At 48.8% G+C, this 25216-nt stretch overlaps 59 non-coding genes and 10 pseudogenes across 59 annotated transcripts; all 69 read left to right on the top strand.

The window, feature by feature from the left end:
* Positions 1-27: 27 nt before the first annotated feature.
* LOC149753995 (5S ribosomal RNA) lies at positions 28-146 on the top strand (annotated as a pseudogene).
* Positions 147-393: 247 nt separating this feature from the next.
* LOC149753994 (5S ribosomal RNA) lies at positions 394-511 on the top strand. Its single transcript, XR_016403626.1, has one exon. It is a non-coding gene; the product is annotated as a 5S ribosomal RNA (ribosomal RNA).
* A 246-nt stretch (positions 512-757) lies between these two features.
* LOC149753993 (5S ribosomal RNA) lies at positions 758-876 on the top strand (annotated as a pseudogene).
* A 247-nt stretch (positions 877-1123) lies between these two features.
* LOC149753992 (5S ribosomal RNA) lies at positions 1124-1242 on the top strand. The gene has a single exon (XR_016407951.1). It is a non-coding gene; the product is annotated as a 5S ribosomal RNA (ribosomal RNA).
* Positions 1243-1488: 246 nt separating this feature from the next.
* On the top strand, positions 1489-1607 carry LOC149753991 (5S ribosomal RNA). The gene has a single exon (XR_016406232.1). It is a non-coding gene; the product is annotated as a 5S ribosomal RNA (ribosomal RNA).
* A 247-nt stretch (positions 1608-1854) lies between these two features.
* On the top strand, positions 1855-1973 carry LOC149753990 (5S ribosomal RNA). Its single transcript, XR_016410774.1, has one exon. It is a non-coding gene; the product is annotated as a 5S ribosomal RNA (ribosomal RNA).
* Positions 1974-2219: 246 nt separating this feature from the next.
* LOC149753989 (5S ribosomal RNA) lies at positions 2220-2338 on the top strand (annotated as a pseudogene).
* Positions 2339-2585: 247 nt separating this feature from the next.
* On the top strand, positions 2586-2703 carry LOC149753988 (5S ribosomal RNA). The gene has a single exon (XR_016407724.1). It is a non-coding gene; the product is annotated as a 5S ribosomal RNA (ribosomal RNA).
* Positions 2704-2949: 246 nt separating this feature from the next.
* LOC149753987 (5S ribosomal RNA) lies at positions 2950-3068 on the top strand (annotated as a pseudogene).
* Positions 3069-3315: 247 nt separating this feature from the next.
* LOC149753986 (5S ribosomal RNA) lies at positions 3316-3433 on the top strand. Its single transcript, XR_016403625.1, has one exon. It is a non-coding gene; the product is annotated as a 5S ribosomal RNA (ribosomal RNA).
* A 246-nt stretch (positions 3434-3679) lies between these two features.
* Positions 3680-3798, top strand: LOC149753985 (5S ribosomal RNA; annotated as a pseudogene).
* A 247-nt stretch (positions 3799-4045) lies between these two features.
* On the top strand, positions 4046-4164 carry LOC149753984 (5S ribosomal RNA). The gene has a single exon (XR_016407950.1). It is a non-coding gene; the product is annotated as a 5S ribosomal RNA (ribosomal RNA).
* A 246-nt stretch (positions 4165-4410) lies between these two features.
* LOC149753983 (5S ribosomal RNA) lies at positions 4411-4529 on the top strand. Its single transcript, XR_016406231.1, has one exon. It is a non-coding gene; the product is annotated as a 5S ribosomal RNA (ribosomal RNA).
* Positions 4530-4776: 247 nt separating this feature from the next.
* Positions 4777-4895, top strand: LOC149753982 (5S ribosomal RNA). Its single transcript, XR_016410763.1, has one exon. It is a non-coding gene; the product is annotated as a 5S ribosomal RNA (ribosomal RNA).
* Positions 4896-5141: 246 nt separating this feature from the next.
* LOC149753981 (5S ribosomal RNA) lies at positions 5142-5260 on the top strand (annotated as a pseudogene).
* Positions 5261-5507: 247 nt separating this feature from the next.
* LOC149753980 (5S ribosomal RNA) lies at positions 5508-5625 on the top strand. Its single transcript, XR_016407722.1, has one exon. It is a non-coding gene; the product is annotated as a 5S ribosomal RNA (ribosomal RNA).
* A 246-nt stretch (positions 5626-5871) lies between these two features.
* On the top strand, positions 5872-5990 carry LOC149753979 (5S ribosomal RNA). The gene has a single exon (XR_016406180.1). It is a non-coding gene; the product is annotated as a 5S ribosomal RNA (ribosomal RNA).
* Positions 5991-6238: 248 nt separating this feature from the next.
* On the top strand, positions 6239-6357 carry LOC149753978 (5S ribosomal RNA). The gene has a single exon (XR_016410752.1). It is a non-coding gene; the product is annotated as a 5S ribosomal RNA (ribosomal RNA).
* A 246-nt stretch (positions 6358-6603) lies between these two features.
* LOC149753977 (5S ribosomal RNA) lies at positions 6604-6722 on the top strand. Its single transcript, XR_016406079.1, has one exon. It is a non-coding gene; the product is annotated as a 5S ribosomal RNA (ribosomal RNA).
* A 247-nt stretch (positions 6723-6969) lies between these two features.
* Positions 6970-7088, top strand: LOC149753976 (5S ribosomal RNA). The gene has a single exon (XR_016405260.1). It is a non-coding gene; the product is annotated as a 5S ribosomal RNA (ribosomal RNA).
* Positions 7089-7334: 246 nt separating this feature from the next.
* Positions 7335-7453, top strand: LOC149753975 (5S ribosomal RNA). Its single transcript, XR_016406179.1, has one exon. It is a non-coding gene; the product is annotated as a 5S ribosomal RNA (ribosomal RNA).
* Positions 7454-7701: 248 nt separating this feature from the next.
* LOC149753974 (5S ribosomal RNA) lies at positions 7702-7820 on the top strand. The gene has a single exon (XR_016410741.1). It is a non-coding gene; the product is annotated as a 5S ribosomal RNA (ribosomal RNA).
* Positions 7821-8066: 246 nt separating this feature from the next.
* Positions 8067-8185, top strand: LOC149753973 (5S ribosomal RNA). The gene has a single exon (XR_016406078.1). It is a non-coding gene; the product is annotated as a 5S ribosomal RNA (ribosomal RNA).
* A 247-nt stretch (positions 8186-8432) lies between these two features.
* Positions 8433-8551, top strand: LOC149753972 (5S ribosomal RNA). The gene has a single exon (XR_016405259.1). It is a non-coding gene; the product is annotated as a 5S ribosomal RNA (ribosomal RNA).
* A 246-nt stretch (positions 8552-8797) lies between these two features.
* Positions 8798-8916, top strand: LOC149753971 (5S ribosomal RNA). Its single transcript, XR_016404055.1, has one exon. It is a non-coding gene; the product is annotated as a 5S ribosomal RNA (ribosomal RNA).
* Positions 8917-9163: 247 nt separating this feature from the next.
* On the top strand, positions 9164-9282 carry LOC149753970 (5S ribosomal RNA). Its single transcript, XR_016405456.1, has one exon. It is a non-coding gene; the product is annotated as a 5S ribosomal RNA (ribosomal RNA).
* Positions 9283-9529: 247 nt separating this feature from the next.
* Positions 9530-9648, top strand: LOC149753969 (5S ribosomal RNA). Its single transcript, XR_016405455.1, has one exon. It is a non-coding gene; the product is annotated as a 5S ribosomal RNA (ribosomal RNA).
* A 246-nt stretch (positions 9649-9894) lies between these two features.
* Positions 9895-10013, top strand: LOC149753968 (5S ribosomal RNA; annotated as a pseudogene).
* Positions 10014-10260: 247 nt separating this feature from the next.
* On the top strand, positions 10261-10379 carry LOC149753967 (5S ribosomal RNA). The gene has a single exon (XR_016404758.1). It is a non-coding gene; the product is annotated as a 5S ribosomal RNA (ribosomal RNA).
* A 246-nt stretch (positions 10380-10625) lies between these two features.
* Positions 10626-10744, top strand: LOC149753966 (5S ribosomal RNA). Its single transcript, XR_016406208.1, has one exon. It is a non-coding gene; the product is annotated as a 5S ribosomal RNA (ribosomal RNA).
* A 245-nt stretch (positions 10745-10989) lies between these two features.
* Positions 10990-11108, top strand: LOC149753965 (5S ribosomal RNA). Its single transcript, XR_016406518.1, has one exon. It is a non-coding gene; the product is annotated as a 5S ribosomal RNA (ribosomal RNA).
* A 247-nt stretch (positions 11109-11355) lies between these two features.
* LOC149753964 (5S ribosomal RNA) lies at positions 11356-11474 on the top strand. The gene has a single exon (XR_016405258.1). It is a non-coding gene; the product is annotated as a 5S ribosomal RNA (ribosomal RNA).
* A 246-nt stretch (positions 11475-11720) lies between these two features.
* On the top strand, positions 11721-11839 carry LOC149753963 (5S ribosomal RNA). The gene has a single exon (XR_016406002.1). It is a non-coding gene; the product is annotated as a 5S ribosomal RNA (ribosomal RNA).
* Positions 11840-12084: 245 nt separating this feature from the next.
* Positions 12085-12203, top strand: LOC149753962 (5S ribosomal RNA). Its single transcript, XR_016407891.1, has one exon. It is a non-coding gene; the product is annotated as a 5S ribosomal RNA (ribosomal RNA).
* Positions 12204-12450: 247 nt separating this feature from the next.
* LOC149753961 (5S ribosomal RNA) lies at positions 12451-12569 on the top strand. Its single transcript, XR_016405257.1, has one exon. It is a non-coding gene; the product is annotated as a 5S ribosomal RNA (ribosomal RNA).
* Positions 12570-12815: 246 nt separating this feature from the next.
* Positions 12816-12934, top strand: LOC149753960 (5S ribosomal RNA). Its single transcript, XR_016407881.1, has one exon. It is a non-coding gene; the product is annotated as a 5S ribosomal RNA (ribosomal RNA).
* Positions 12935-13181: 247 nt separating this feature from the next.
* Positions 13182-13300, top strand: LOC149753959 (5S ribosomal RNA). The gene has a single exon (XR_016405256.1). It is a non-coding gene; the product is annotated as a 5S ribosomal RNA (ribosomal RNA).
* A 246-nt stretch (positions 13301-13546) lies between these two features.
* On the top strand, positions 13547-13665 carry LOC149753958 (5S ribosomal RNA). The gene has a single exon (XR_016406077.1). It is a non-coding gene; the product is annotated as a 5S ribosomal RNA (ribosomal RNA).
* A 247-nt stretch (positions 13666-13912) lies between these two features.
* Positions 13913-14031, top strand: LOC149753957 (5S ribosomal RNA). Its single transcript, XR_016404195.1, has one exon. It is a non-coding gene; the product is annotated as a 5S ribosomal RNA (ribosomal RNA).
* Positions 14032-14277: 246 nt separating this feature from the next.
* Positions 14278-14396, top strand: LOC149753956 (5S ribosomal RNA). The gene has a single exon (XR_016405650.1). It is a non-coding gene; the product is annotated as a 5S ribosomal RNA (ribosomal RNA).
* Positions 14397-14643: 247 nt separating this feature from the next.
* Positions 14644-14762, top strand: LOC149753955 (5S ribosomal RNA). Its single transcript, XR_016402167.1, has one exon. It is a non-coding gene; the product is annotated as a 5S ribosomal RNA (ribosomal RNA).
* Positions 14763-15008: 246 nt separating this feature from the next.
* Positions 15009-15127, top strand: LOC149753954 (5S ribosomal RNA). Its single transcript, XR_016406076.1, has one exon. It is a non-coding gene; the product is annotated as a 5S ribosomal RNA (ribosomal RNA).
* Positions 15128-15374: 247 nt separating this feature from the next.
* Positions 15375-15493, top strand: LOC149753953 (5S ribosomal RNA). Its single transcript, XR_016405388.1, has one exon. It is a non-coding gene; the product is annotated as a 5S ribosomal RNA (ribosomal RNA).
* Positions 15494-15739: 246 nt separating this feature from the next.
* Positions 15740-15858, top strand: LOC149753952 (5S ribosomal RNA). The gene has a single exon (XR_016410190.1). It is a non-coding gene; the product is annotated as a 5S ribosomal RNA (ribosomal RNA).
* Positions 15859-16103: 245 nt separating this feature from the next.
* LOC149753951 (5S ribosomal RNA) lies at positions 16104-16222 on the top strand. The gene has a single exon (XR_016406074.1). It is a non-coding gene; the product is annotated as a 5S ribosomal RNA (ribosomal RNA).
* A 247-nt stretch (positions 16223-16469) lies between these two features.
* Positions 16470-16588, top strand: LOC149753950 (5S ribosomal RNA). Its single transcript, XR_016408790.1, has one exon. It is a non-coding gene; the product is annotated as a 5S ribosomal RNA (ribosomal RNA).
* A 247-nt stretch (positions 16589-16835) lies between these two features.
* Positions 16836-16954, top strand: LOC149753949 (5S ribosomal RNA). The gene has a single exon (XR_016410730.1). It is a non-coding gene; the product is annotated as a 5S ribosomal RNA (ribosomal RNA).
* Positions 16955-17199: 245 nt separating this feature from the next.
* LOC149753948 (5S ribosomal RNA) lies at positions 17200-17318 on the top strand. The gene has a single exon (XR_016407944.1). It is a non-coding gene; the product is annotated as a 5S ribosomal RNA (ribosomal RNA).
* Positions 17319-17565: 247 nt separating this feature from the next.
* Positions 17566-17684, top strand: LOC149753947 (5S ribosomal RNA). The gene has a single exon (XR_016405255.1). It is a non-coding gene; the product is annotated as a 5S ribosomal RNA (ribosomal RNA).
* Positions 17685-17930: 246 nt separating this feature from the next.
* On the top strand, positions 17931-18049 carry LOC149753946 (5S ribosomal RNA; annotated as a pseudogene).
* Positions 18050-18296: 247 nt separating this feature from the next.
* LOC149753945 (5S ribosomal RNA) lies at positions 18297-18415 on the top strand. Its single transcript, XR_016405254.1, has one exon. It is a non-coding gene; the product is annotated as a 5S ribosomal RNA (ribosomal RNA).
* Positions 18416-18661: 246 nt separating this feature from the next.
* Positions 18662-18780, top strand: LOC149753944 (5S ribosomal RNA). The gene has a single exon (XR_016408444.1). It is a non-coding gene; the product is annotated as a 5S ribosomal RNA (ribosomal RNA).
* Positions 18781-19027: 247 nt separating this feature from the next.
* LOC149753943 (5S ribosomal RNA) lies at positions 19028-19146 on the top strand. Its single transcript, XR_016407111.1, has one exon. It is a non-coding gene; the product is annotated as a 5S ribosomal RNA (ribosomal RNA).
* Positions 19147-19392: 246 nt separating this feature from the next.
* LOC149753942 (5S ribosomal RNA) lies at positions 19393-19511 on the top strand. Its single transcript, XR_016406284.1, has one exon. It is a non-coding gene; the product is annotated as a 5S ribosomal RNA (ribosomal RNA).
* Positions 19512-19758: 247 nt separating this feature from the next.
* On the top strand, positions 19759-19877 carry LOC149753941 (5S ribosomal RNA). Its single transcript, XR_016404941.1, has one exon. It is a non-coding gene; the product is annotated as a 5S ribosomal RNA (ribosomal RNA).
* Positions 19878-20123: 246 nt separating this feature from the next.
* On the top strand, positions 20124-20242 carry LOC149753940 (5S ribosomal RNA). The gene has a single exon (XR_016407582.1). It is a non-coding gene; the product is annotated as a 5S ribosomal RNA (ribosomal RNA).
* A 247-nt stretch (positions 20243-20489) lies between these two features.
* On the top strand, positions 20490-20608 carry LOC149753939 (5S ribosomal RNA). Its single transcript, XR_016405253.1, has one exon. It is a non-coding gene; the product is annotated as a 5S ribosomal RNA (ribosomal RNA).
* Positions 20609-20854: 246 nt separating this feature from the next.
* LOC149753938 (5S ribosomal RNA) lies at positions 20855-20973 on the top strand (annotated as a pseudogene).
* A 247-nt stretch (positions 20974-21220) lies between these two features.
* LOC149753937 (5S ribosomal RNA) lies at positions 21221-21339 on the top strand. The gene has a single exon (XR_016405252.1). It is a non-coding gene; the product is annotated as a 5S ribosomal RNA (ribosomal RNA).
* A 246-nt stretch (positions 21340-21585) lies between these two features.
* On the top strand, positions 21586-21704 carry LOC149753936 (5S ribosomal RNA). Its single transcript, XR_016408443.1, has one exon. It is a non-coding gene; the product is annotated as a 5S ribosomal RNA (ribosomal RNA).
* A 247-nt stretch (positions 21705-21951) lies between these two features.
* On the top strand, positions 21952-22070 carry LOC149753935 (5S ribosomal RNA). Its single transcript, XR_016407110.1, has one exon. It is a non-coding gene; the product is annotated as a 5S ribosomal RNA (ribosomal RNA).
* A 246-nt stretch (positions 22071-22316) lies between these two features.
* LOC149753934 (5S ribosomal RNA) lies at positions 22317-22435 on the top strand. Its single transcript, XR_016406282.1, has one exon. It is a non-coding gene; the product is annotated as a 5S ribosomal RNA (ribosomal RNA).
* Positions 22436-22682: 247 nt separating this feature from the next.
* LOC149753933 (5S ribosomal RNA) lies at positions 22683-22801 on the top strand. The gene has a single exon (XR_016404940.1). It is a non-coding gene; the product is annotated as a 5S ribosomal RNA (ribosomal RNA).
* Positions 22802-23047: 246 nt separating this feature from the next.
* LOC149753932 (5S ribosomal RNA) lies at positions 23048-23166 on the top strand. The gene has a single exon (XR_016407580.1). It is a non-coding gene; the product is annotated as a 5S ribosomal RNA (ribosomal RNA).
* Positions 23167-23413: 247 nt separating this feature from the next.
* Positions 23414-23532, top strand: LOC149753931 (5S ribosomal RNA). Its single transcript, XR_016405251.1, has one exon. It is a non-coding gene; the product is annotated as a 5S ribosomal RNA (ribosomal RNA).
* Positions 23533-23778: 246 nt separating this feature from the next.
* LOC149753930 (5S ribosomal RNA) lies at positions 23779-23897 on the top strand (annotated as a pseudogene).
* Positions 23898-24144: 247 nt separating this feature from the next.
* Positions 24145-24263, top strand: LOC149753929 (5S ribosomal RNA). The gene has a single exon (XR_016405249.1). It is a non-coding gene; the product is annotated as a 5S ribosomal RNA (ribosomal RNA).
* A 246-nt stretch (positions 24264-24509) lies between these two features.
* Positions 24510-24628, top strand: LOC149753928 (5S ribosomal RNA). The gene has a single exon (XR_016406073.1). It is a non-coding gene; the product is annotated as a 5S ribosomal RNA (ribosomal RNA).
* A 247-nt stretch (positions 24629-24875) lies between these two features.
* On the top strand, positions 24876-24994 carry LOC149753927 (5S ribosomal RNA). Its single transcript, XR_016405248.1, has one exon. It is a non-coding gene; the product is annotated as a 5S ribosomal RNA (ribosomal RNA).
* Positions 24995-25216: the final 222 nt, after the last annotated feature.

The following is a 25216-nucleotide window of genomic DNA, read 5'->3' as shown; positions in this document are numbered from 1 at the left end:
AAAAGGAAGTTTCGAAGGGCATATCATGGGTGCGATCATACCAGCACTAATGCACCGGATTCCATCAGAACTCCGCAGTTAAGCATGCTTGGGCGAGAGTAGTACTGGGATGTGTGACCCTCTGGGAAGTCCTCGTGTTGCACCCCTTTAATTTTTTGCCCGCTTTTTTATTTTTTGATAATATTTATTTTTAATTTTTTGGCTTTTGGCTTTTCCACTCCGGATAATTTTTTTCCTCCGAAAATAAACTGAGTTCGGAGACTGGCGGTGCCATGCAGCATAGCGGGACCAGCGCGTTGAATTTTACGCCAGAACGGCCCCGGCGGCGCGAATGTCTCGGGCCGTCGAGACCGGCTGCTTTGTCATAAAAAGGAGTTTCGAAGGGCTTGTCATGGGTGCGATCATACCAGCACTAATGCACCGGATCCCATCAGAACTCCGCAGTTAAGCGTGCTTGGGCGAGAGTAGTACTAGGATGGGTGACCCCTGGGAAGTCCTCGTGTTGCACCCCTTTTATTTTTTGCCCGCTTTTTTATTTTTTGATAATATTTATTTTTAATTTTTCGGCTTTCGGCTTTTTCTCTTCGGATAATTTTTTTCTCCGAAAATAAACTGAGTCCGGGGACTGGCGGTGCCATGCAGCATAGCGGGACCAGCGCGTTGAATCCTACGCCAGAACGGCCCCGCCGGCGCGAATGTCTCGGGCCGTCGAGGTCTGCTGCTTTGTCATAAAAGGAAGTTTCGAAGGGCATATCATGGGTGCGATCATACCAGCACTAATGCACCGGATTCCATCAGAACTCCGCAGTTAAGCATGCTTGGGCGAGAGTAGTACTGGGATGTGTGACCCTCTGGGAAGTCCTCGTGTTGCACCCCTTTAATTTTTTGCCCGCTTTTTTATTTTTTGATAATATTTATTTTTAATTTTTTGGCTTTTGGATTTTCCACTCCGGATAATTTTTTTCCTCCGAAAATAAACTGAGTTCGGAGACTGGCGGTGCCATGCAGCATAGCGGGACCAGCGCGTTGAATTTTACGCCAGAACGGCCCCGGCGGCGCGAATGTCTCGGGCCGTCGAGATCGGCTGCTTTGTCATAAAAAGGAGTTTCGAAGGGCTTGTCATGGGTGCGATCATACCAGCACTAATGCGCCGGATCCCATCAGAACTCCGCAGTTAAGCTTGCTTGGGCGAGAGTAGTACTAGGATGGGTGACCCCCCAGGAAGTCCTCGTGTTGCACCCCTTTTATTTTTTGCCCTTTTTTTATTTTTTGATAATATTTATTTTTAATTTTTCAGCTTTTGGCTTTTCCACTTCGAATAATTTTTTTTCCACAAAAATAAATTGAGTCCGGAGACTGGCGGTGCCATGCAGCATAGCGGGACCAGCGCGTTGAATCCTACGCCAGAACGGCCCCGGCGGCGCGAATGTCTCGGGCCGTCGAGACCGGCTGCTTTGTCATAAAAGGGAGTTTCGAAGGGCTTGTCATGGGTGCGATCATACCAGCACTAATGCACCGGATCCCATCAGAACTCTGCAGTTAAGCGTGCTTGGGCGAGAGTAGCACTAGGATGGGTGACCACCTGGGAAGTCCTCGTGTTGCACCCCTTTTATTTTTTGCCCCTTTTTTTATTTTTTGATAATATTTATTTTTAATTTTTCGGCTTTTGGCTTTTCCGCTTCGGATAATTTTTTTTCTCCGAAAATAAACTGAGTCCGAAGACTGGCGGTGCCATGCAGCATAGCGGGACCAGCGCGTTGAATCCTACGCCAGAACGGCCCCGGCGGTGCGAATGTCTCGGGCCGTCGAGACCTGCTGCTTTGTCATAAAAGGGAGTTTCGAAGGGCTTGTCATGGGTGCGATCATACCAGCACTAATGCACCGGATCCCATCAGAACTCCGCAGTTAAGCGTGCTTGGGCGAGAGTAGTACTAGGATGGGTGACCCCCTGGGAAGTCCTCGTGTTGCACCCCTTTTATTTTTTGCCTGCTTTTTTATTTTTTGATAAAATTTATTTTTAATTTTTCGGCTTTTGGCCTTTCCTCTTGGGATAATTTTTTCCCCCGAAAATAAACTGAGTCCGGAGACTGGCGATGCCATGCTGCATAGCGGGACCAGCGCGTTGAATCCTACGCCAGAACGGCCCCGCCGGCGCGAATGTCTCGGGCCGTCGAGGTCTGCTGCTTCGTCATAAAAGGAAGTTTCGAAGGGCATATCATGGGTGCGATCATACCAGCCCTAATGCACCGGATTCCATCAGAACTCTGCAGTTAAGCATGCTTGGGCGAGAGTAGTACTAGGATGGGTGACCCTCTGGGAAGTCCTCGTGTTGCACCCCTTTAATTTTTTGCCCGCTTTTTTATTTTTTGATAATATTTATTTTTAATTTTTCGGCTTTTGGCTTTTCCACTCCGGATAATTTTTTTCCTCCGAAAATAAACCGAGTTCGGAGACTGGCTGTGCCATGCAGCATAGCGGGACCAGCGCGTTGAATTTTACGCCAGAACGGCCCCGGCGGCGCGAATGTCTCGGGCCGTCGAGACCGGCTGCTTTGTCATAAAAAGGAGTTTCGAAGGGCTTGTCATGGGTGCGATCATACCAGCGCTGATGCGCCGGATCCCATCAGAACTCCGCAGTTAAGCGTGCTTGGGCGAGAGTAGTACTAGGATGGGTGACCCCCAGGAAGTCCTCGTGTTGCACCCCTTTTATTTTTTGCCCTTTTTTTATTTTTTGATAATATTTATTTTTAATTTTTCAGCTTTTGGCTTTTCCACTTCGGATAATTTTTTTTCCACAAAAATAAACTGAGTCCGGAGACTGGCGGTGCCATGCAGCATAGCGGGACCAGCGCGTTGAATCCTACGCCAGAACGGCCCCGCCGGCGCGAATGTCTCGGGCCGTCGAGGTCTGCTGCTTTGTCATAAAAGGAAGTTTCGAAGGGCATATCATGGGTGCGATCATACCAGCACTAATGCACCGGATTCCATCAGAACTCCGCAGTTAAGCATGCTTGGGCGAGAGTAGTACTGGGATGTGTGACCCTCTGGGAAGTCCTCGTGTTGCACCCCTTTAATTTTTTGCCCGCTTTTTTATTTTTTGATAATATTTATTTTTAATTTTTTGGCTTTTGGCTTTTCCACTCCGGATAATTTTTTTCCTCCGAAAATAAACTGAGTTCGGAGACTGGCGGTGCCATGCAGCATAGCGGGACCAGCGCGTTGAATTTTACGCCAGAACGGCCCCGGCGGCGCGAATGTCTCGGGCCGTCGAGACCGGCTGCTTTGTCATAAAAAGGAGTTTCGAAGGGCTTGTCATGGGTGCGATCATACCAGCACTAATGCACCGGATCCCATCAGAACTCCGCAGTTAAGCGTGCTTGGGCGAGAGTAGTACTAGGATGGGTGACCCCTGGGAAGTCCTCGTGTTGCACCCCTTTTATTTTTTGCCCGCTTTTTTATTTTTTGATAATATTTATTTTTAATTTTTCGGCTTTCGGCTTTTTCTCTTCGGATAATTTTTTTCTCCGAAAATAAACTGAGTCCGGGGACTGGCGGTGCCATGCAGCATAGCGGGACCAGCGCGTTGAATCCTACGCCAGAACGGCCCCGCCGGCGCGAATGTCTCGGGCCGTCGAGGTCTGCTGCTTTGTCATAAAAGGAAGTTTCGAAGGGCATATCATGGGTGCGATCATACCGGCACTAATGCACCGGATTCCATCAGAACTCCGCAGTTAAGCATGCTTGGGCGAGAGTAGTACTGGGATGTGTGACCCTCTGGGAAGTCCTCGTGTTGCACCCCTTTAATTTTTTGCCCGCTTTTTTATTTTTTGATAATATTTATTTTTAATTTTTTGGCTTTTGGATTTTCCACTCCGGATAATTTTTTTCCTCCGAAAATAAACTGAGTTCGGAGACTGGCGGTGCCATGCAGCATAGCGGGACCAGCGCGTTGAATTTTACGCCAGAACGGCCCCGGCGGCGCGAATGTCTCGGGCCGTCGAGATCGGCTGCTTTGTCATAAAAAGGAGTTTCGAAGGGCTTGTCATGGGTGCGATCATACCAGCACTAATGCGCCGGATCCCATCAGAACTCCGCAGTTAAGCTTGCTTGGGCGAGAGTAGTACTAGGATGGGTGACCCCCCAGGAAGTCCTCGTGTTGCACCCCTTTTATTTTTTGCCCTTTTTTTATTTTTTGATAATATTTATTTTTAATTTCTCAGCTTTTGGCTTTTCCACTTCGAATAATTTTTTTTCCACAAAAATAAATTGAGTCCGGAGACTGGCGGTGCCATGCAGCATAGCGGGACCAGCGCGTTGAATCCTACGCCAGAACGGCCCCGGCGGCGCGAATGTCTCGGGCCGTCGAGACCGGCTGCTTTGTCATAAAAGGGAGTTTCGAAGGGCTTGTCATGGGTGCGATCATACCAGCACTAATGCACCGGATCCCATCAGAACTCTGCAGTTAAGCGTGCTTGGGCGAGAGTAGCACTAGGATGGGTGACCACCTGGGAAGTCCTCGTGTTGCACCCCTTTTATTTTTTGCCCCTTTTTTTATTTTTTGATAATATTTATTTTTAATTTTTCGGCTTTTGGCTTTTCCGCTTCGGATAATTTTTTTTCTCCGAAAATAAACTGAGTCCGAAGACTGGCGGTGCCATGCAGCATAGCGGGACCAGCGCGTTGAATCCTACGCCAGAACGGCCCCGGCGGTGCGAATGTCTCGGGCCGTCGAGACCTGCTGCTTTGTCATAAAAGGGAGTTTCGAAGGGCTTGTCATGGGTGCGATCATACCAGCACTAATGCACCGGATCCCATCAGAACTCCGCAGTTAAGCGTGCTTGGGCGAGAGTAGTACTAGGATGGGTGACCCCCTGGGAAGTCCTCGTGTTGCACCCCTTTTATTTTTTGCCTGCTTTTTTATTTTTTGATAAAATTTATTTTTAATTTTTCGGCTTTTGGCCTTTCCTCTTGGGATAATTTTTTCCCCCGAAAATAAACTGAGTCCGGAGACTGGCGATGCCATGCTGCATAGCGGGACCAGCGCGTTGAATCCTACGCCAGAACGGCCCCGCCGGCGCGAATGTCTCGGGCCGTCGAGGTCTGCTGCTTCGTCATAAAAGGAAGTTTCGAAGGGCATATCATGGGTGCGATCATACCAGCCCTAATGCACCGGATTCCATCAGAACTCTGCATTTAAGCATGCTTGGGCGAGAGTAGTACTAGGATGGGTGACCCTCTGGGAAGTCCTCGTGTTGCACCCCTTTAATTTTTTGCCCGCTTTTTTATTTTTTGATAATATTTATTTTTAATTTTTCGGCTTTTGGCTTTTCCACTCCGGATAATTTTTTTCCTCCGAAAATAAACCGAGTTCGGAGACTGGCTGTGCCATGCAGCATAGCGGGACCAGCGCGTTGAATTTTACGCCAGAACGGCCCCGGCGGCGCGAATGTCTCGGGCCGTCGAGACCGGCTGCTTTGTCATAAAAAGGAGTTTCGAAGGGCTTGTCATGGGTGCGATCATACCAGCGCTGATGCGCCGGATCCCATCAGAACTCCGCAGTTAAGCGTGCTTGGGCGAGAGTAGTACTAGGATGGGTGACCCCCAGGAAGTCCTCGTGTTGCACCCCTTTTATTTTTTGCCCTTTTTTTATTTTTTGATAATATTTATTTTTAATTTTTCAGCTTTTGGCTTTTCCACTTCGGATAATTTTTTTTCCACAAAAATAAACTGAGTCCGGAGACTGGCGGTGCCATGCAGCATAGCGGGACCAGCGCGTTGAATCCTACGCCAGAACGGCCCCGGCGGCGCGAATGTCTCGGGCCGTCGAGACCGGCTGCTTTGTCATAAAAGGGAGTTTCGAAGGGCTTGTCATGGGTGCGATCATACCAGCACTAATGCACCGGATCCCATCAGAACTCCGCCGTTAAGCGTGCTTGGGCGAGAGTAGCACTAGGATGGGTGACCACCTGGGAAGTCCTCGTGTTGCACCCCTTTTATTTTTTGCCCGTTTTTTTTATTTTTTGATAATATTTATTTTTAATTTTTCGGCTTTTGGCTTTTCCGCTTCGGATAATTTTTTTCCTCCGAAAATAAACTGAGTCCGGAGACTGGCGGTGCCATGCAGCATAGCGGGACCAGCGCGTTGAATCCTACGCCAGAACGGCCCCGGCGGTGCGAATGTCTCGGGTCGTCGAGACCTGCTGCTTTGTCATAAAAGGGAGTTTCGAAGGGCTTGTCATGGGTGCGATCATACCAGCACTAATGCACCGGATCCCATCAGAACTCCGCAGTTAAGCGTGCTTGGGCGAGAGTAGTACTAGGATGGGTGACCCCCTGGGAAGTCCTCGTGTTGCACCCCTTTTATTTTTTGCCCGCTTTTTTATTTTTTGATAAAATTTATTTTTAATTTTTCGGCTTTTGGCTTTTCCTCTTCGGATAATTTTTTCCCCCGAAAATAATCTGAGTCCGGAGACTGGCGATGCCATGCAGCATAGCGGGACCAGCGCATTGAATCCTACGCCAGAACGGCCCCGCCGGCGCGAATGTCTCGGGCAGTCGAGGTCTGCTGCTTTGTCATAAAAGGAAGTTTCGAAGGGCATATCATGGGTGCGATCATACCAGCACTAATGCACCGGATTCCATCAGAACTCCGCAGTTAAGCATGCTTGGGCGAGAGTAGTACTAGGATGGGTGACCCTCTGGGAAGTCCTCGTGTTGCACCCCTTTAATTTTTTGCCCGCTTTTTTATTTTTTGATAATATTTATTTTTAATTTTTCGGCTTTTGGCTTTTCCACTCCGGATAATTTTTTTCCTCCGAAAATAAACTGAGTTCGGAGACTGGTTGTGCCATGCAGCATAGCGGGACCAGCGCGTTGAATTTTACGCCAGAACGGCCCCGGCGGCGCGATTGTCTCGGGCCGTCGAGACCGGCTGCTTTGTCATAAAAAGGAGTTTCGAAGGGCTTGTCATGGGTGCGATCATACCAGCACTAATGCGCCGGATCCCATCAGAACTCCGCAGTTAAGCGTGCTTGGGCGAGAGTAGTACTAGGATGGGTGACCCCCCAGGAAGTCCTCGTGTTGCACCCCTTTTATTTTTTGCCCTTTTTTTATTTTTTGATAATATTTATTTTTAATTTTTCAGCTTTTGGCTTTTCCACTTCGGATAATTTTTTTTCCACAAAAATAAACTGAGTCCGGAGACTGGCGGTGCCATGCAGCATAGCGGGACCAGCGCGTTGAATCCTACGCCAGAACGGCCCCGGCGGCGCGAATGTCTCGGGCCGTCGAGACCGGCTGCTTTGTCATAAAAGGGAGTTTCGAAGGGCTTGTCATGGGTGCGATCATACCAGCACTAATGCACCGGATCCCATCAGAACTCCGCCGTTAAGCGTGCTTGGGCGAGAGTAGCACTAGGATGGGTGACCACCTGGGAAGTCCTCGTGTTGCACCCCTTTTATTTTTTGCCCGTTTTTTTTATTTTTTGATAATATTTATTTTTAATTTTTCGGCTTTTGGCTTTTCCGCTTCGGATAATTTTTTTCCTCCGAAAATAAACTGAGTCCGGAGACTGGCGGTGCCATGCAGCATAGCGGGACCAGCGCGTTGAATCCTACGCCAGAACGGCCCCGGCGGTGCGAATGTCTCGGGTCGTCGAGACCTGCTGCTTTGTCATAAAAGGGAGTTTCGAAGGGCTTGTCATGGGTGCGATCATACCAGCACTAATGCACCGGATCCCATCAGAACTCCGCAGTTAAGCGTGCTTGGGCGAGAGTAGTACTAGGATGGGTGACCCCCTGGGAAGTCCTCGTGTTGCACCCCTTTTATTTTTTGCCCGCTTTTTTATTTTTTGATAAAATTTATTTTTAATTTTTCGGCTTTTGGCTTTTCCTCTTCGGATAATTTTTTCCCCCGAAAATAATCTGAGTCCGGAGACTGGCGATGCCATGCAGCATAGCGGGACCAGCGCGTTGAATCCTACGCCAGAACGGCCCCGCCAGCGCGAATGTCTCGGGCCGTCGAGGTCTGCTGCTTTGTCATAAAAGGAAGTTTCGAAGGGCATATCATGGGTGCGATCATACCAGCACTAATGCACCGGATTCCATCAGAACTCCGCAGTTAAGCATGCTTGGGCGAGAGTAGTACTAGGATGGGTGACCCTCTGGGAAGTCCTCGTGTTGCACCCCTTTAATTTTTTGCCCGCTTTTTTATTTTTTGATAATATTTATTTTTAATTTTTCGGCTTTTGGCTTTTCCACTCCGGATAATTTTTTTCCTCCGAAAATAAACTGAGTTCGGAGACTGGTTGTGCCATGCAGCATAGCGGGACCAGCGCGTTGAATTTTACGCCAGAACGGCCCCGGCGGCGCGATTGTCTCGGGCCGTCGAGACCGGCTGCTTTGTCATAAAAAGGAGTTTCGAAGGGCTTGTCATGGGTGCGATCATACCAGCACTAATGCGCCGGATCCCATCAGAACTCCGCAGTTAAGCGTGCTTGGGCGAGAGTAGTACTAGGATGGGTGACCCCCCAGGAAGTCCTCGTGTTGCACCCCTTTTATTTTTTGCCCTTTTTTTATTTTTTGATAATATTTATTTTTAATTTTTCAGCTTTTGGCTTTTCCACTTCGGATAATTTTTTTTCCACAAAAATAAACTGAGTCCGGAGACTGGCGGTGCCATGCAGCATAGCGGGACCAGCGCGTTGAATCCTACGCCAGAACGGCCCCGGCGGCGCGAATGTCTCGGGCCGTCGAGACCGGCTGCTTTGTCATAAAAGGGTGTTTCGAAGGGCTTGTCATGGGTGCGATCATACCAGCACTAATGCACCGGATCCCATCAGAACTCCGCAGTTAAGCGTGCTTGGGCGAGAGTAGCACTAGGATGGGTGACCACCTGGGAAGTCCTCGTGTTGCACCCCTTTTATTTTTTGCCCGTTTTTTTATTTTTTGATAATATTTATTTTTAATTTTTCGGCTTTTGGCTTTTCCGTTTCGAATAATTTTTTTCCTCCGAAAATAAACTGAGTCCGGAGACTGGCGATGCCATGCAGCATAGCGGGACCAGTGCGTTGAATCCTACGCCAGAACGGCCCCGGCGGCGCGAATGTCTCGGGCCGTCGAGACCTGCTGCTTTGTCATATAAGAGAGTTTCGAAGGGCTTGTCATGGGTGCGATCATACCAGCACTAATGCACCGGATCCCATCAGAACTCCGCAGTTAAGCGTGCTTGGGCGAGAGTAGTACAAGGATGGGTGATCCCATGGGAAGTCCTCGTGTTGCACCCCTTTTATTTTTTGCCCGCTTTTTTATTTTTTGATAATATTTATTTTTAATTTTTCGGCTTTTGGCTTTTCCGCTTCGAATAATTTTTTTCCTCCAAAAATAAACTGAGTCCGGAGACTGGCGATGCCATGCAGCATAGCGGGACCAGTGCGTTGAATCCTACGCCGGAACGGCACCGGCGGCGCGAATGTCTCGGGCCGTCGAGACCTGCTGCTTTGTCATATAAGTGAGTTTCGAAGGGCTTGTCATGGGTGCGATCATACCAGCACTAATGCACCGGATCCCATCAGAACTCCGCAGTTAAGCGTGCTTGGGCGAGAGTAGTACAAGGATGGGTGATCCCATGGGAAGTCCTCGTGTTGCACCCCTTTTATTTTTTGCCCGCTTTTTTATTTTTTGATAATATTTATTTTTAATTTTTCGGCTTTCGGCTTTTCCTCTTCGGATAATATTTTCCCCCGAAAATAAACTGAGTCCGGAGACTGGCGGTGCCATGCAGCATAGCGAGACCAGCGCGTTGAATCCTACGCCAGAACGGCCCCGCCGGCGCGAATGTCTCGGGCCGTCGAGGTCTGCTGCTTTGTCATAAAAGGAAGTTTCGAAGGGCATGTCATGGGTGCGATCATACCAGCACTAATGCACTGGATTCCATCAGAACTCCGCAGTTAAGCATGCTTGGGCGAGAGTAGTACCAGGATGGGTGACCCTCTAGGAAGTCCTCGTGTTGCACCCCTTTAATTTTTTGCCCGCTTTTTTATTTTTTGATAATTTTTATTTTTAATTTTTCGGCTTTTGGCTTTTCCACTCCGGATAATTTTTTTCCTCCGAAAATAAACTGAGTTCGGAGATTGGCGGTGCCATGCAGCATAGCGGGACCAGCGCGTTGAATTTTACGCCAGAACGGCCCCGGCGGCGCGAATGTCTCGGGCCGTCGAGACCGGCTGCTTTGTCATAAAAAGGAGTTTCGAAGGGCTTGTCATGGGTGCGATCATACCAGCACTAATGCGCCGGATCCCATCAGAACTCCGCAGTTAAGCGTGCTTGGGCGAGAGTAGTACTAGGATGGGTGACCCCCCAGGAAGTCCACGTGTTGCACCCCTTTTATTTTTTGCCCTTTTTTTATTTTTTGATAATATTTATTTTTAATTTTTCAGCTTTTGGCTTTTCCACTTCGGATAATTTTTTTTCCACGAAAATAAACTGAGTCCGGAGACTGGCGGTGCCATGCAGCATAGCGGGACCAGCGCGTTGAATCCTACGCCAGAACGGCCCCGGCGGCGCGAATGTCTCGGGCCGTCGAGACCGGCTGCTTTGTCATAAAAGGGAGTTTCGAAGGGCTTGTCATGGGTGCGATCATACCAGCACTAATGCACCGGATCCCATCAGAACTCCGCAGTTAAGCGTGCTTGGCCGAGAGTAGTACTAGGATGGGTGACCCCCTAGGAAGTCCTCGTGTTGCACCCCATTTATTTTTTGCTTGTTTTTTTATTTTTTGATAATATTTATTTTTAATTTTTCGGCTTCGGCTTTTCCTCTTCGGATAATTTTTTCCCCCGAAAATAAACTGAGTCCGGAGACTGGCGGTGCCATGCAGCATAGCGGGACCAGCGCGTTGAATCCTACGCCAGAACGACCCCGCCGGCGCGAATGTCTCGGGCCGTCGAGGTCTGCTGCTTTGTCATAAAAGGAAGTTTCGAAGGGCATGTCATGGGTGCGATCATACCAGCACTAATGCACCGGATTCCATCAGAACTCCGCAGTTAAGCATGCTCGGGCGAGAGTAGTACTAGGATGGGTGACCCTCTGGGAAGTCCTCGTGTTGCACCCCTTTAATTTTTTGCCCGCTTTTTTATTTTTTGATAATATTTATTTTTAATTTTTCGGCTTTTGGCTTTTCCACTCCGGATAATTTTTTTCCTCCGAAAATAAACTGAGTTCGGAGACTGGCGGTGCCATGCAGCATAGCGGGACCGGCGCGTTGAATTTTACGCCAGAACGGCCCCGGCGGCGCGAATGTCTCGGGCCATCGAGACCGGCTGCTTTGTCATAAAAAGGAGTTTCGAAGGGCTTGTCATGGGTGCGATCATACCAGCACTAATGCGCCGGATCCCATCAGAACTCCGCAGTTAAGCGTGCTTGGGCGAGAGTAGTACTAGGATGGGTGACCCCCCAGGAAGTCCTCGTGTTGCACCCCTTTTATTTTTTGCCCTTTTTTTATTTTTTGATAATATTTATTTTTAATTTTTCGGCTTTTGGCTTTTCCACTTCGGATAATTTTTTTTCCACGAAAATAAACTGAGTCCGGAGACTGGCGGTGCCATGCAGCATAGCGGGACCAGCGCGTTGAATCCTACGCCAGAACGGCCCCGGTGGCGCGAATGTCTCGGGCCGTCGAGACCGGCTGCTTTGTTATAAAAGGGAGTTTCGAAGGGCTTGTCATTGGTGCGATCATACCAGCACTAATGCACCGGATCCCATCAGAACTCCGCAGTTAAGCGTGCTTGGCCGAGAGTAGTACTAGGATGGGTGACCCCCTGGGAAGTCCTCGTGTTGCACCCCATTTATTTTTTGCTCGTTTTTTTATTTTTTGATAATATTTATTTTTAATTTTTCGGCTTCGGCTTTTCCTCTTCGGATAATTTTTTCCCCCGAAAATAAACTGAGTCCGGAGACTGGCGGTGCCATGCAGCATAGCGGGACCAGCGCGTTGAATCCTACGCCAGAACGGCCCCGCCGGCGCGAATGTCTCGGGCCGTCGAGGTCTGCTGCTTTGTCATAAAAGGAAGTTTCGAAGGGCATGTCATGGGTGCGATCATACCAGCACTAATGCACTGGATTCCATCAGAACTCCGCAGTTAAGCATGCTTGGGCGAGAGTAGTACTAGGATGGGTGACCCTCTGGGAAGTCCTCGTGTTGCACCCCTTTAATTTTTTGCCCGCTTTTTTATTTTTTGATAATATTTATTTTTAATTTTTCGGCTTTTGGCTTTTCCACTCCGGATAATTTTTTTCCTCCGAAAATAAACTGAGTTCGGAGACTGGCGGTGCCATGCAGCATAGCAGGACCGGCGCGTTGAATTTTACGCCAGAACGGCCCCGGCGGCGCGAATGTCTCGGGCCATCGAGACCGGCTGCTTTGTCATAAAAAGGAGTTTTGAAGGGCTTGTCATGGGTGCGATCATACCAGCACTAATGCGCCGGATCCCATCAGAACTCCGCAGTTAAGCGTGCTTGGGCGAGAGTAGTACTAGGATGGGTGACCCCCCAGGAAGTCCTCGTGTTGCACCCCTTTTATTTTTTGCCCTTTTTTTATTTTTTGATAATATTTATTTTTAATTTTTCGGCTTTTGGCTTTTCCACTTCGGATAATTTTTTTTCCACGAAAATAAACTGAGTCCGGAGACTGGCGGTGCCATGCAGCATAGCGGGACCAGCGCATTGAATCCTACGCTAGAACGGCCCCGGCGGCGCGAATGTCTCGGGCCGTCGAGTCCGACTGCTTTGTCATAAAAGGGAGTTTCGAAGGGCTTGTCATGGGTGCGATCATACCAGCACTAATGCACCGGATCCCATCAGAACTCCGCAGTTAAGCTTGCTTGGGCGAGAGTAGCACTCGGATGGGTGACCACCTGGGAAGTCCTCGTGTTGCACCCCTTTTATTTTTTGCCCCTTTTTTTATTTTTTGATAATATTTATTTTTAATTTTTCGGCTTTTGGCTTTTCCTCTTCGGATAATTTTTTTCCTCCGAAAATAAACTGAGTCCGGAGACTGGCGGTGCCATGCAGCATAGCGGGACCAGTGCGTTGAATCCTACGCCAGAACGGCTTCGGCGGCGCGAATGTCTCGGGCCGTCGAGACCTGCTGCTTTGTCATATAAGAGAGTTTCGAAGGGCTTGTCATGGGTGCGATCATACCAGCACTAATGCGCCGGATCCCATCAGAACTCCGCAGTTAAGCGTGCTTGGGCGAGAGTAGTACTAGGATGGGTGACCCCCCAGGAAGTCCTCGTGTTGCACCCCTTTTATTTTTTGCCCTTTTTTTATTTTTTGATAATATTTATTTTTAATTTTTCGGCTTTTGGCTTTTCCACTTCGGATAATTTTTTTTCCACGAAAATAAACTGAGTCCGGAGACTGGAGGTGCCATGCAGCATAGCGGGACCAGCGCGTTGAATCCTACGCTAGAACGGCCCCGGCGGCGCGAATGTCTCGGGCCGTCGAGACCGGCTGCTTTGTCATAAAAGGGAGTTTCGAAGGGCATGTCATGGGTGCGATCATACCAGCACTAATGCACCGGATTCCATCAGAACTCCGCAGTTAAGCATGCTTGGGCGAGAGTAGTACTAGGATGGGTGACCCTCTGGGAAGTCCTCGTGTTGCACCCCTTTAATTTTTTGCCCGCTTTTTTATTTTTTGGTAATATTTATTTTTAATTTTTCGGCTTTTGACTTTTCCACTCCGGATAATTTTTTTCCTCCGAAAATAAACTGAGTTCGGAGACTGGCGGTGCCATGCAGCATAGCGGGACCAGCGCGTTGAATTTTACGCCAGAACGGCCCCGGCGGCGCGAATGTCTCGGGCCGTCGAGACCGGCTGCTTTGTCATAAAAAGGAGTTTCGAAGGGCTTGTCATGGGTGCGATCATACCAGCACTAATGCGCCGGATCCCATCAGAACTCCGCAGTTAAGCGTGCTTGGGCGAGAGTAGTACTAGGATGGGTGACCCCCTAGGAAGTCCTCGTGTTGCACCCCTTTTATTTTTTGCCCTTTTTTTATTTTTTGATAATATTTATTTTTAATTTTTCGGCTTTTGGCTTTTCCACTTCGAATAATTTTTTTTACACGAAAATAAACTGAGTCCGGAGACTGGCGGTGCCATGCAGCATAGCGGGACCAGCGCGTTGAATCCTACGCTAGAACGGCCCCGGCGGCGCGAATGTCTCGGGCCGTCGAGACCGGCTGCTTTGTCATAAAAGGGAGTTTCGAAGGGCTTGTCATGGGTGCGATCATACCAGCACTAATGCACCGGATCCCATCAGAACTCCGCAGTTAAGCGTGCTTGGGCGAGAGTAGCACTAGGATGGGTGACCACCAGGGAAGTCCTCGTGTTGCACCCCATTTATTTTTTGCCCGTTTTTTTATTTTTTGATAATATTTATTTTTAATTTTTCGGCTTTTGGCTTTTCCTCTTCGGATAATTTTTTTCCTCCGAAAATAAACTGAGTCCGGAGACTGGCGGTGCCATGCAGCATAGCGGGACCAGTGCGTTGAATCCTACGCCAGAACGGCCCCGGCGGCGCGAATGTCTCGGCCCGTCGAGACCTGCTGCTTTGTCATATAAGAGAGTTTCGAAGGGCTTGTCATGGGTGCGATCATACCAGCACTAATGCACCGGATCCCATCAGAACTCCGCAGTTAAGCGTGCTTGGGCGAGAGTAGTACTAGGATGGGTGATCCCATGGGAAGTCCTCGTGTTGCACCCCTTTTATTTTTTGCCCGCTTTTTTATTTTTTGATAGTATTTATTTTTAATTTTTCGGCTTTCGGCTTTTCCTCTTCGGATAATTTTTTCTTCCGAAAATAAACTGAGTCCGGAGACTGGCGGTGCCATGCAGCATAGCGGGACCAGCGCGTTGAATCCTACGCCAGAACGGCCCCGCCAGCGCGAATGTCTCGGGCCGTCGAGGTCTGCTGCTTTGTCATAAAAGGAAGTTTCGAAGGGCATGTCATGGGTGCGATCATACCAGCACTAATGCACCGGATTCCATCAGAACTCCGCAGTTAAGCATGCTTGGGCGAGAGTAGTACTAGGATGGGTGACCCTCTGGGAAGTCCTCGTGTTGCACCCCTTTAATTTTTTGCCCGCTTTTTTATTTTTTGATAATATTTATTTTTAATTTTTCGGCTTTTGGCTTTTCCACTTCGGATAATTTTTTTCCTCCCAAAATAAACTGAGTTCGGAGACTGGCGGTGCCATGCAGCATAGCGGGACCAGCGCATTGAATTCTACGCCAGAACGGCTCCGGCGGCGCGAATGTCTCGGGCCGTCGAGACCGGCTGCTTTGTCATAAAAAGGAGTTTCGAAGGGCTTGTCATGGGTGCGATCATACCAGCACTAATGCACCGGATCCCATCAGAACTCCGCAGTTAAGCGTGCTTGGGCGAGAGTAGCACTAGGATGGGTGACCCCCCGGGAAGTCCTCGTGTTGCACCCCATTTATTTTTTGCCCTTTTTTTATTTTTTGATAATATTTATTTTTAATTTTTCGGCTTTTGGCTTTTCCGCTTCGGATAATTTTTTTCCTCCGAAAATAAACTGAGTCCGGAGACTGGCGGTACCATGCAGCATAGCGGGACCAGCGCATTGAATCCTACGCCGGAACGGCACCGGCGGCGCGAATGTCTCGGGCCGTCGAGACCTGCTGCTTTGTCATATAAGTGAGTTTCGAAGGGCTTGTCATGGGTGCGATCATACCAGCACTAATGCACCGGATCCCATCAGAACTCCGCAGTTAAGCGTGCTTGGGCGAGAGTAGTACTAGGATGGGTGACCTCCTGGGAAGTCCTCGTGTTGCACCCCATTTATTTTTTGCTCGTTTTTTTATTTTTTGATAATATTTATTTTTAATTTTTCGGCTTCGGCTTTTCCTCTTCGGATAATTTTTTCCTCCGAAAATAAACTGAGTCCGGAGACTGGCGGTGCCATGCAGCATAGCGGGACCAGCGCGTTGAATCCTACGCCAGAACGGCCCCGCCAGCGCGAATGTCTCGGGCCGTCGAGGTCTGCTGCTTTGTCATAAAAGGAAGTTTCGAAGGGCATGTCATGGGTGCGATCATACCAGCACTAATGCACCGGATTCCATCAGAACTCCGCAGTTAAGCATGCTTGGGCGAGAGTAGTACTAGGATGGGTGACCCTCTGGGAAGTCCTCGTGTTGCACCCCTTTAATTTTTTGCCCGCTTTTTTATTTTTTGATAATATTTATTTTTAATTTTTCGGCTTTTGGCTTTTCCACTTCGGATAATTTTTTTCCTCCCAAAATAAACTGAGTTCGGAGACTGGCGGTGCCATGCAGCATAGCGGGACCAGCGCATTGAATTCTACGCCAGAACGGCCCCGGCGGCGCGAATGTCTCGGGCCGTCGAGACCGGCTGCTTTGTCATAAAAAGGAGTTTCGAAGGGCTTGTCATGGGTGCGATCATACCAGCACTAATGCACCGGATCCCATCAGAACTCCGCAGTTAAGCATGCTTGGGCGAGAGTAGCACTAGGATGGGTCACCCCCCGGGAAGTCCTCGTGTTGCACCCCATTTATTTTTTGCCGGTTTTTTTATTTTTTGATAATATTTATTTTTAATTTTTCGGCTTTTGGCTTTTCCGCTTCGGATAATTTTTTTCCTCCGAAAATAAACTGAGTCCGGAGACTGGCGGTGGCATGCAGCATAGCGGGACCAGCGCATTGAATCCTACGCCAGAACGGCCCCGGCGGCGCGAATGTCTCGGGCCGTCGAGACCGGCTGCTTTGTCATAAAAGGGAGTTTCGAAGGGCTTGTCATGGGTGCGATCATACCAGCACTAATGCACCGGATCCCATCAGAACTCCGCAGTTAAGCGTGCTTGGGCGAGAGTAGTACTAGGATGGGTGACCCCCTGGGAAGTCCTCGTGTTGCACCCCATTTATTTTTTGGTCGTTTTTTTATTTTTTGATAATATTTATTTTTAATTTTTTGGCTTCGGCTTTTTCTCTTCGGATAATTTTTTCCCCCGAAAATAAACTGAGTCCGGAGACTCGCGGTGCCATGCAGCATAGCGAGACCAGCGCGTTGAATCCTACGCCAGAACGGCCCCGCCGGCGCGAATGTCTCGGGCCGTCGAGGTCTGCTGCTTTGTCATAAAAGGAAGTTTCGAAGGGCATGTCATGGGTGCGATCATACCAGCACTAATGCACCGGATTCCATCAGAACTCCGCAGTTAAGCATGCTTGGGCGAGAGTAGTACTAGGATGGGTGACCCTCTGGGAAGTCCTCGGGTTGCACCCCTTTAATTTTTTGCCCGCTTTTTTATTTTTTGATAATATTTATTTTTAATTTTTCGGCTTTTCGTTTTTCCACTCTGGATTATTTTTTTCCTCCGAAAATAAACTGAGTTCGGAGACTGGCGGTGCCATGCAGCATAGTGGGACCAGCGCGTTGAATTTTACGCCAGAACGGCCCCAGCTGCGCGAATGTCTCGGGCCGTCGAGACCGGCTGCTTTGTCATAAAAAGGAGTTTCGAAGGGCTTGTCATGGGTGCGATCATACCAGCACTAATGCGCCGGATCCCATCAGAACTCCGCAGTTAAGCGTGCTTGGGCGAGAGTAGTACTAGGATGGGTGACCCCCCAGGAAGTCCTCGTGTTGCACCCCTTTTATTTTTTGCCCTTTTTTTATTTTTTGATAATATTTATTTTTAATTTTTCGGCTTTTGGCTTTTCCACTTCGGATAATTTTTTTTCCACGAAAATAAACTGAGTCCGGAGACTGGCGGTGCCATGCAGCATAGCGGGACCAGCGCTTTGAATCCTACGCTAGAACGGCCCCGGCGGCGCGAATGTCTCGAGCCGTCGAGACCGACTGCTTTGTCATAAAAGGGAGTTTCGAAGGGCTTGTCATGGGTGCGATCATACCAGCACTAATGCACCGGATCCCATCAGAACACCGCAGTTAAGCTTGCTTGGGCGAGAGTAGCACTAGGATGGGTGACCACCTGGGAAGTCCTCGTGTTGCACCCCTTTTATTTTTTGCCCCTTTTTTTATTTTTTGATAATATTTATTTTTAATTTTTCGGCTTTTGGCTTTTCCTCTTCGGATAATTTTTTTCCTCCGAAAATAAACTGAGTCCGGAGACTGGCAGTGCCATGCAGCATAGCGGGACCAGTGCGTTGAATCCTACGCCAGAACGGCCCCGGCGGCGCGAATGTCTCGGGCCGTCGAGACCTGCTGCTTTGTCATATAAGAGAGTTTCGAAGGGCTTGTCATGGGTGCGATCATACCAGCACTAATGCGCCGGATCCCATCAGAACTCCGCAGTTAAGCGTGCTTGGGCGAGAGTAGTACTAGGATGGGTGACCCCCCAGGAAGTCCTCGTGTTGCACCCCTTTTATTTTTTGCCCTTTTTTTATTTTTTGATAATATTTATTTTTAATTTTTCGGCTTTTGGCTTTTTCACTTCGGATAATTTTTTTTCCACAAAAATAAACTGAGTCCGGAGACTGGCGGTGCCATGCAGCATAGCGGGACCAGCGCGTTGAATCCTACGCTAGAACGGCCCCGGCGGCGCGAATGTCTCGGGCCGTCGAGACTGGCTGCTTTGTCATAAAAGGTAGTTTCGAAGGGCATGTCATGGGTGCGATCATACCAGCACTAATGCACCGGATTCCATCAGAACTCCGCAGTTAAGCATGCTTGGGCGAGAGTAGTTCTAGGATGGGTGACCCTCTGGGAAGTCCTCGTGTTGCACCCCTTTAATTTTTTGCCCGCTTTTTTATTTTTTGATAATATTTATTTTTAATTTTTCGGCTTTTGGCTTTTCCACTCCGGATAATTTTTTTCCTCCGAAAATAAACTGAGTTCGGAGACTGGCGGTGCCATGCAGCATAGCGGGACCAGCGCGTTGAATTTTACGCCAGAACGGCCCCGGCGGCGCGAATGTCTCGGGCCGTCGAGACCGGCTGCTTTGTCATAAAAAGGAGTTTCGAAGGGCTTGTCATGGGTGCGATCGTACCAGCACTAATGCGCCGGATCCCATCAGAACTCCGCAGTTAAGCGTGCTTGGGCGAGAGTAGTACTAGGATGGGTGACCCCCCAGGAAGTTCTCGTGTTGCACCCCTTTTATTTTTTGCCCTTTTTTTATTTTTTGATAATATTTATTTTTAATTTTTCGGCTTTTGGCTTTTCCACTTCGGATAATTTTTTTTCCACGAAAATAAACTGAGTCCGGAGACTGGCGGTGCCATGCAGCATAGCGGGACCAGCGCGTTGAATCCTACGCTAGAACGGCCCCGGCGGCACGAATGTCTCGGGCCGTCGAGACCGGCTGCTTTGTCATAAAAGGGAGTTTCGAAGGGCTTGTCATGGGTGCGATCATACCAGCACTAATGCACCGGATCCCATCAGAACTCCGCAGTTAAGCGTGCTTGGGCGAGAGTGGCACTAGGATGGGTGACCACCTGGGAAGTCCTCGTGTTGCACCCCTTTTATTTTTTGCCCGTTTTTTTATTTTTTGATAATATTTATTTTTAATTTTTCGGCTTTTGGCTTTTCCTCTTCGGATAATTTTTTTCCTCCAAAAAAAAACTGAGTCCGGAGACTGGCGGTGCCATGCAGCATAGCGGGACCAGTGCGTTGAATCCTACGCCAGAACGGCCCCGGCGGCGCGAATGTCTCAGGCCGTCGAGACCTGCTGCTTTGTCATATAAGAGAGTTTCGAAGGGCTTGTCATGGGTGCGATCATACCAGCACTAATGCACTGGATCCCATCAGAACTCCGCAGTTAAGCGTGCTTGGGCGAGAGTAGTACTAGGATGGGTGATCCCATGGGAAGTCCTCGTGTTGCACCCCTTTTATTTTTTGCCCGCTTTTTTATTTTTTGATAATATTTATTTTTAATTTTTCGGCATTCGGCTTTTCGTCTTCGGATAATTTTTTCTCCCGAAAATAAACTGAGTCCGGAGACTGGCGGTGCCATGCAGCATAGCGGGACCAGCGCGTTGAATCCTACGCCAGAACGGCCCCGCCAGCGCGAATGTCTCGGGCCGTCGAGGTCTGCTGCTTTGTCATAAAAGGAAGTTTCGAAGGGCATGTCATGGGTGCGATCATACCAGCACTAATGCACCGGATTCCATCAGAACTCCGCAGTTAAGCATGCTTGGGCGAGAGTAGTACTAGGATGGGTGACCCTCTGGGAAGTCCTCGTGTTGCACCTCTTTAATTTTTTGCCCGCTTTTTTATTTTTTGATAATATTTATTTTTAATTTTTCGGCTTTTGGCTTTTCCACTCCGGATAATTTTTTTCCTCCGAAAATAAACTGAGTTCGGAGACTGGCGGTGCCATGCAGCATAGTGGGACCAGCGCGTTGAATTTTACGCCAGAATGGCCCCAGCTGCGCGAATGTCTCGGGCCGTCGAGACCGGCTGCTTTGTCATAAAAAGGAGTTTCGAAGGGCTTGTCATGGGTGCGATCATACCAGCACTAATGCGCCGGATCCCATCAGAACTCCGCAGTTAAGCGTGCTTGGGCGAGAGTAGTACTAGGATGGGTGACCCCCCAGGAAGTCCTCGTGTTGCACCCCTTTTATTTTTTGCCCTTTTTTTATTTTTTGATAATATTTATTTTTAATTTTTCGGCTTTTGGCTTTTCCACTTCGGATAATTTTTTCTCTACGAAAATAAACTGAGTCCGGAGACTGGCGGTGCCATACAGCATAGCGGGACCAGCGCTTTGAATCCTACGCTAGAACGGCCCCGGCGGCGCGAATGTCTCGAGCCGTCGAGACCGACTGCTTTGTCATAAAAGGGAGTTTCGAAGGGCTTGTCATGGGTGCGATCATACCAGCACTAATGCACCGGATCCCATCAGAACACCGCAGTTAAGCTTGCTTGGGCGAGAGTAGCACTAGGATGGGTGACCACCTGGGAAGTCCTCGTGTTGCACCCCTTTTATTTTTTGCCCCTTTTTTTATTTTTTGATAATATTTATTTTTAATTTTTCGGCTTTTGGCTTTTCCTCTTCGGATAATTTTTTTCCTCCGAAAATAAACTGAGTCCGGAGACTGGCAGTGCCATGCAGCATAGCGGGACCAGTGCGTTGAATCCTACGCCAGAACGGCCCCGGCGGCGCGAATGTCTCGGGCCGTCGAGACCTGCTGCTTTGTCATATAAGAGAGTTTCGAAGGGCTTGTCATGGGTGCGATCATACCAGCACTAATGCGCCGGATCCCATCAGAACTCCGCAGTTAAGCGTGCTTGGGCGAGAGTAGTACTAGGATGGGTGACCCCCCAGGAAGTCCTCGTGTTGCACCCCTTTTATTTTTTGCCCTTTTTTTATTTTTTGATAATATTTATTTTTAATTTTTCGGCTTTTGGCTTTTTCACTTCGGATAATTTTTTTTCCACAAAAATAAACTGAGTCCGGAGACTGGCGGTGCCATGCAGCATAGCGGGACCAGCGCGTTGAATCCTACGCTAGAACGGCCCCGGCGGCGCGAATGTCTCGGGCCGTCGAGACTGGCTGCTTTGTCATAAAAGGTAGTTTCGAAGGGCATGTCATGGGTGCGATCATACCAGCACTAATGCACCGGATTCCATCAGAACTCCGCAGTTAAGCATGCTTGGGCGAGAGTAGTTCTAGGATGGGTGACCCTCTGGGAAGTCCTCGTGTTGCACCCCTTTAATTTTTTGCCCGCTTTTTTATTTTTTGATAATATTTATTTTTAATTTTTCGGCTTTTGGCTTTTCCACTCCGGATAATTTTTTTCCTCCGAAAATAAACTGAGTTCGGAGACTGGCGGTGCCATGCAGCATAGCGGGACCAGCGCGTTGAATTTTACGCCAGAACGGCCCCGGCGGCGCGAATGTCTCGGGCCGTCGAGACCGGCTGCTTTGTCATAAAAAGGAGTTTCGAAGGGCTTGTCATGGGTGCGATCGTACCAGCACTAATGCGCCGGATCCCATCAGAACTCCGCAGTTAAGCGTGCTTGGGCGAGAGTAGTACTAGGATGGGTGACCCCCCAGGAAGTTCTCGTGTTGCACCCCTTTTATTTTTTGCCCTTTTTTTATTTTTTGATAATATTTATTTTTAATTTTTCGGCTTTTGGCTTTTCCACTTCGGATAATTTTTTTTCCACGAAAATAAACTGAGTCCGGAGACTGGCGGTGCCATGCAGCATAGCGGGACCAGCGCGTTGAATCCTACGCTAGAACGGCCCCGGCGGCGCGAATGTCTCGGGCCGTCGAGACCGGCTGCTTTGTCATAAAAGGGAGTTTCGAAGGGCTTGTCATGGGTGCGATCATACCAGCACTAATGCACCGGATCCCATCAGAACTCCGCAGTTAAGCGTGCTTGGGCGAGAGTGGCACTAGGATGGGTGACCACCTGGGAAGTCCTCGTGTTGCACCCCTTTTATTTTTTGCCCGTTTTTTTATTTTTTGATAATATTTATTTTTAATTTTTCGGCTTTTGGCTTTTCCTCTTCGGATAATTTTTTTCCTCCAAAAAAAAACTGAGTCCGGAGACTGGCGGTGCCATGCAGCATAGCGGGACCAGTGCGTTGAATCCTACGCCAGAACGGCCCCGGCGGCGCGAATGTCTCAGGCCGTCGAGACCTGCTGCTTTGTCATATAAGAGAGTTTCGAAGGGCTTGTCATGGGTGCGATCATACCAGCACTAATGCACTGGATCCCATCAGAACTCCGCAGTTAAGCGTGCTTGGGCGAGAGTAGTACTAGGATGGGTGATCCCATGGGAAGTCCTCGTGTTGCACCCCTTTTATTTTTTGCCCGCTTTTTTATTTTTTGATAATATTTATTTTTAATTTTTCGGCTTTCGGCTTTTCCTCTTCGGATAATTTTTTCTCCCGAAAATAAACTGAGTCCGGAGACTGGCGGTGCCATGCAGCATAGCGGGACCAGCGCGTTGAATCCTACGCCAGAACGGCCCCGCCAGCGCGAATGTCTCGGGCCGTCGAGGTCTGCTGCTTTGTCATAAAAGGAAGTTTCGAAGGGCATGTCATGGGTGCGATCATACCAGCACTAATGCACCGGATTCCATCAGAACTCCGCAGTTAAGCATGCTTGGGCGAGAGTAGTACTAGGATGGGTGACCCTCTGGGAAGTCCTCGTGTTGCACCTCTTTAATTTTTTGCCCGCTTTTTTATTTTTTGATAATATTTATTTTTAATTTTTCGGCTTTTGGCTTTTCCACTCCGGATAATTTTTTTCCTCCGAAAATAAACTGAGTTCGGAGACTGGCGGTGCCATGCAGCATAGTGGGACCAGCGCGTTGAATTTTACGCCAGAATGGCCCCAGCTGCGCGAATGTCTCGGGCCGTCGAGACCGGCTGCTTTGTCATAAAAAGGAGTTTCGAAGGGCTTGTCATGGGTGCGATCATACCAGCACTAATGCGCCGGATCCCATCAGAACTCCGCAGTTAAGCGTGCTTGGGCGAGAGTAGTACTAGGATGGGTGACCCCCCAGGAAGTCCTCGTGTTGCACCCCTTTTATTTTTTGCCCTTTTTTTATTTTTTGATAATATTTATTTTTAATTTTTCGGCTTTTGGCTTTTCCACTTCGGATAATTTTTTCTCTACGAAAATAAACTGAGTCCGGAGACTGGCGGTGCCATGCAGCATAGCGGGACCAGCGCTTTGAATCCTACGCTAGAACGGCCCCGGCGGCGCGAATGTCTCGAGCCGTCGAGACCGACTGCTTTGTCATAAAAGGGAGTTTCGAAGGGCTTGTCATGGGTGCGATCATACCAGCACTAATGCACCGGATCCCATCAGAACACCGCAGTTAAGCTTGCTTGGGCGAGAGTAGCACTAGGATGGGTGACCACCTGGGAAGTCCTCGTGTTGCACCCCTTTTATTTTTTGCCCATTTTTTTATTTTTTGATAATATTTATTTTTAATTTTTCGGCTTTTGGCTTTTCCTCTTCGGATAATTTTTTTCCTCCGAAAATAAACTGAGTCTGGAGACTGGCGGTGCCATGCAGCATAGCGGGACCAGTGCGTTGAATCCTACGCCAGAACGGCCCCGGCGGCGCGAATGTCTCGGGCCGTCGAGACCTGCTGCTTTGTCATATAAGAGAGTTTCGAAGGGCTTGTCATGGGTGCGATCATACCAGCACTAATGCGCCGGATCCCATCAGAACTCCGCAGTTAAGCGTGCTTGGGCGAGAGTAGTACTAGGATGGGTGACCCCCCAGGAAGTCCTCGTGTTGCACCCCTTTTATTTTTTGCCCTTTTTTTATTTTTTGATAATATTTATTTTTAATTTTTCGGCTTTTGGCTTTTCCACTTCGGATAATTTTTTTTCCACGAAAATAAACTGAGTCCGGAGACTGGCGGTGCCATGCAGCATAGCGGGACCAGCGCGTTGAATCCTACGCTAGAACGGCCCCGGCGGCGCGAATGTCTCGGGCCGTCGAGACCGGCTGCTTTGTCATAAAAGGGAGTTTCGAAGGGCATGTCATGGGTGCGATCATACCAGCACTAATGCACCGGATTCCATCAGAACTCCGCAGTTAAGCATGCTTGGGCGAGAGTAGTACTAGGATGGGTGACCCTCTGGGAAGTCCTCGTGTTGCACCCCATTAATTTTTTGCCCGCTTTTTTATATTTTGATAATATTTATTTTTAATTTTTTGGCTTTTGGCTTTTCCACTCCGGATAATTTTTCTCCTCCGAAAATAAACTGAGTTCGGAGACTGGCGGTGCCATCCAGCATAGCGGGACCAGCGCGTTGAATTTTACGCCAGAACGGCCCCGGCGGCGCGAATGTCTCGGGCCGTCGAGACCGGCTGCTTTGTCATAAAAAGGAGTTTTGAAGGGCTTGTCATGGGTGCGATCATACCAGCACTAATGCGCCGGATCCCATCAGAACTCCGCAGTTAAGCGTGCTTGGGCGAGAGTAGTACTAGGATGGGTGACCCCCCAGGAAGTCCTCGTGTTGCACCCCTTTTATTTTTTGCCCTTTTTTTATTTTTTGACAATATTTATTTTTAATTTTTCGGCTTTTGGCTTTTCCACTTCGGATAATTTTTTTTTCACGAAAATAAACTGAGTCCGGAGACTGGCGGTGCCATGCAGCATAGCGGGACCAGCGCGTTGAATCCTACGCTAGAACGGCCCCGGCGGCGCGAATGTCTCGGGCCGTCGAGACCGGCTGCTTTGTCATAAA

The sequence above is a fragment of the Phoenix dactylifera genome, chromosome 4 (genome assembly GCF_051530095.1).
Source record: "Phoenix dactylifera cultivar Ajwa chromosome 4, Ajwa_hap1_PhDact_Kaust_v1.1, whole genome shotgun sequence".
Classification (NCBI taxonomy): domain Eukaryota; kingdom Viridiplantae; phylum Streptophyta; class Magnoliopsida; order Arecales; family Arecaceae; genus Phoenix; species Phoenix dactylifera.
This window is presented reverse-complemented; position numbering and strand designations above follow the sequence as displayed.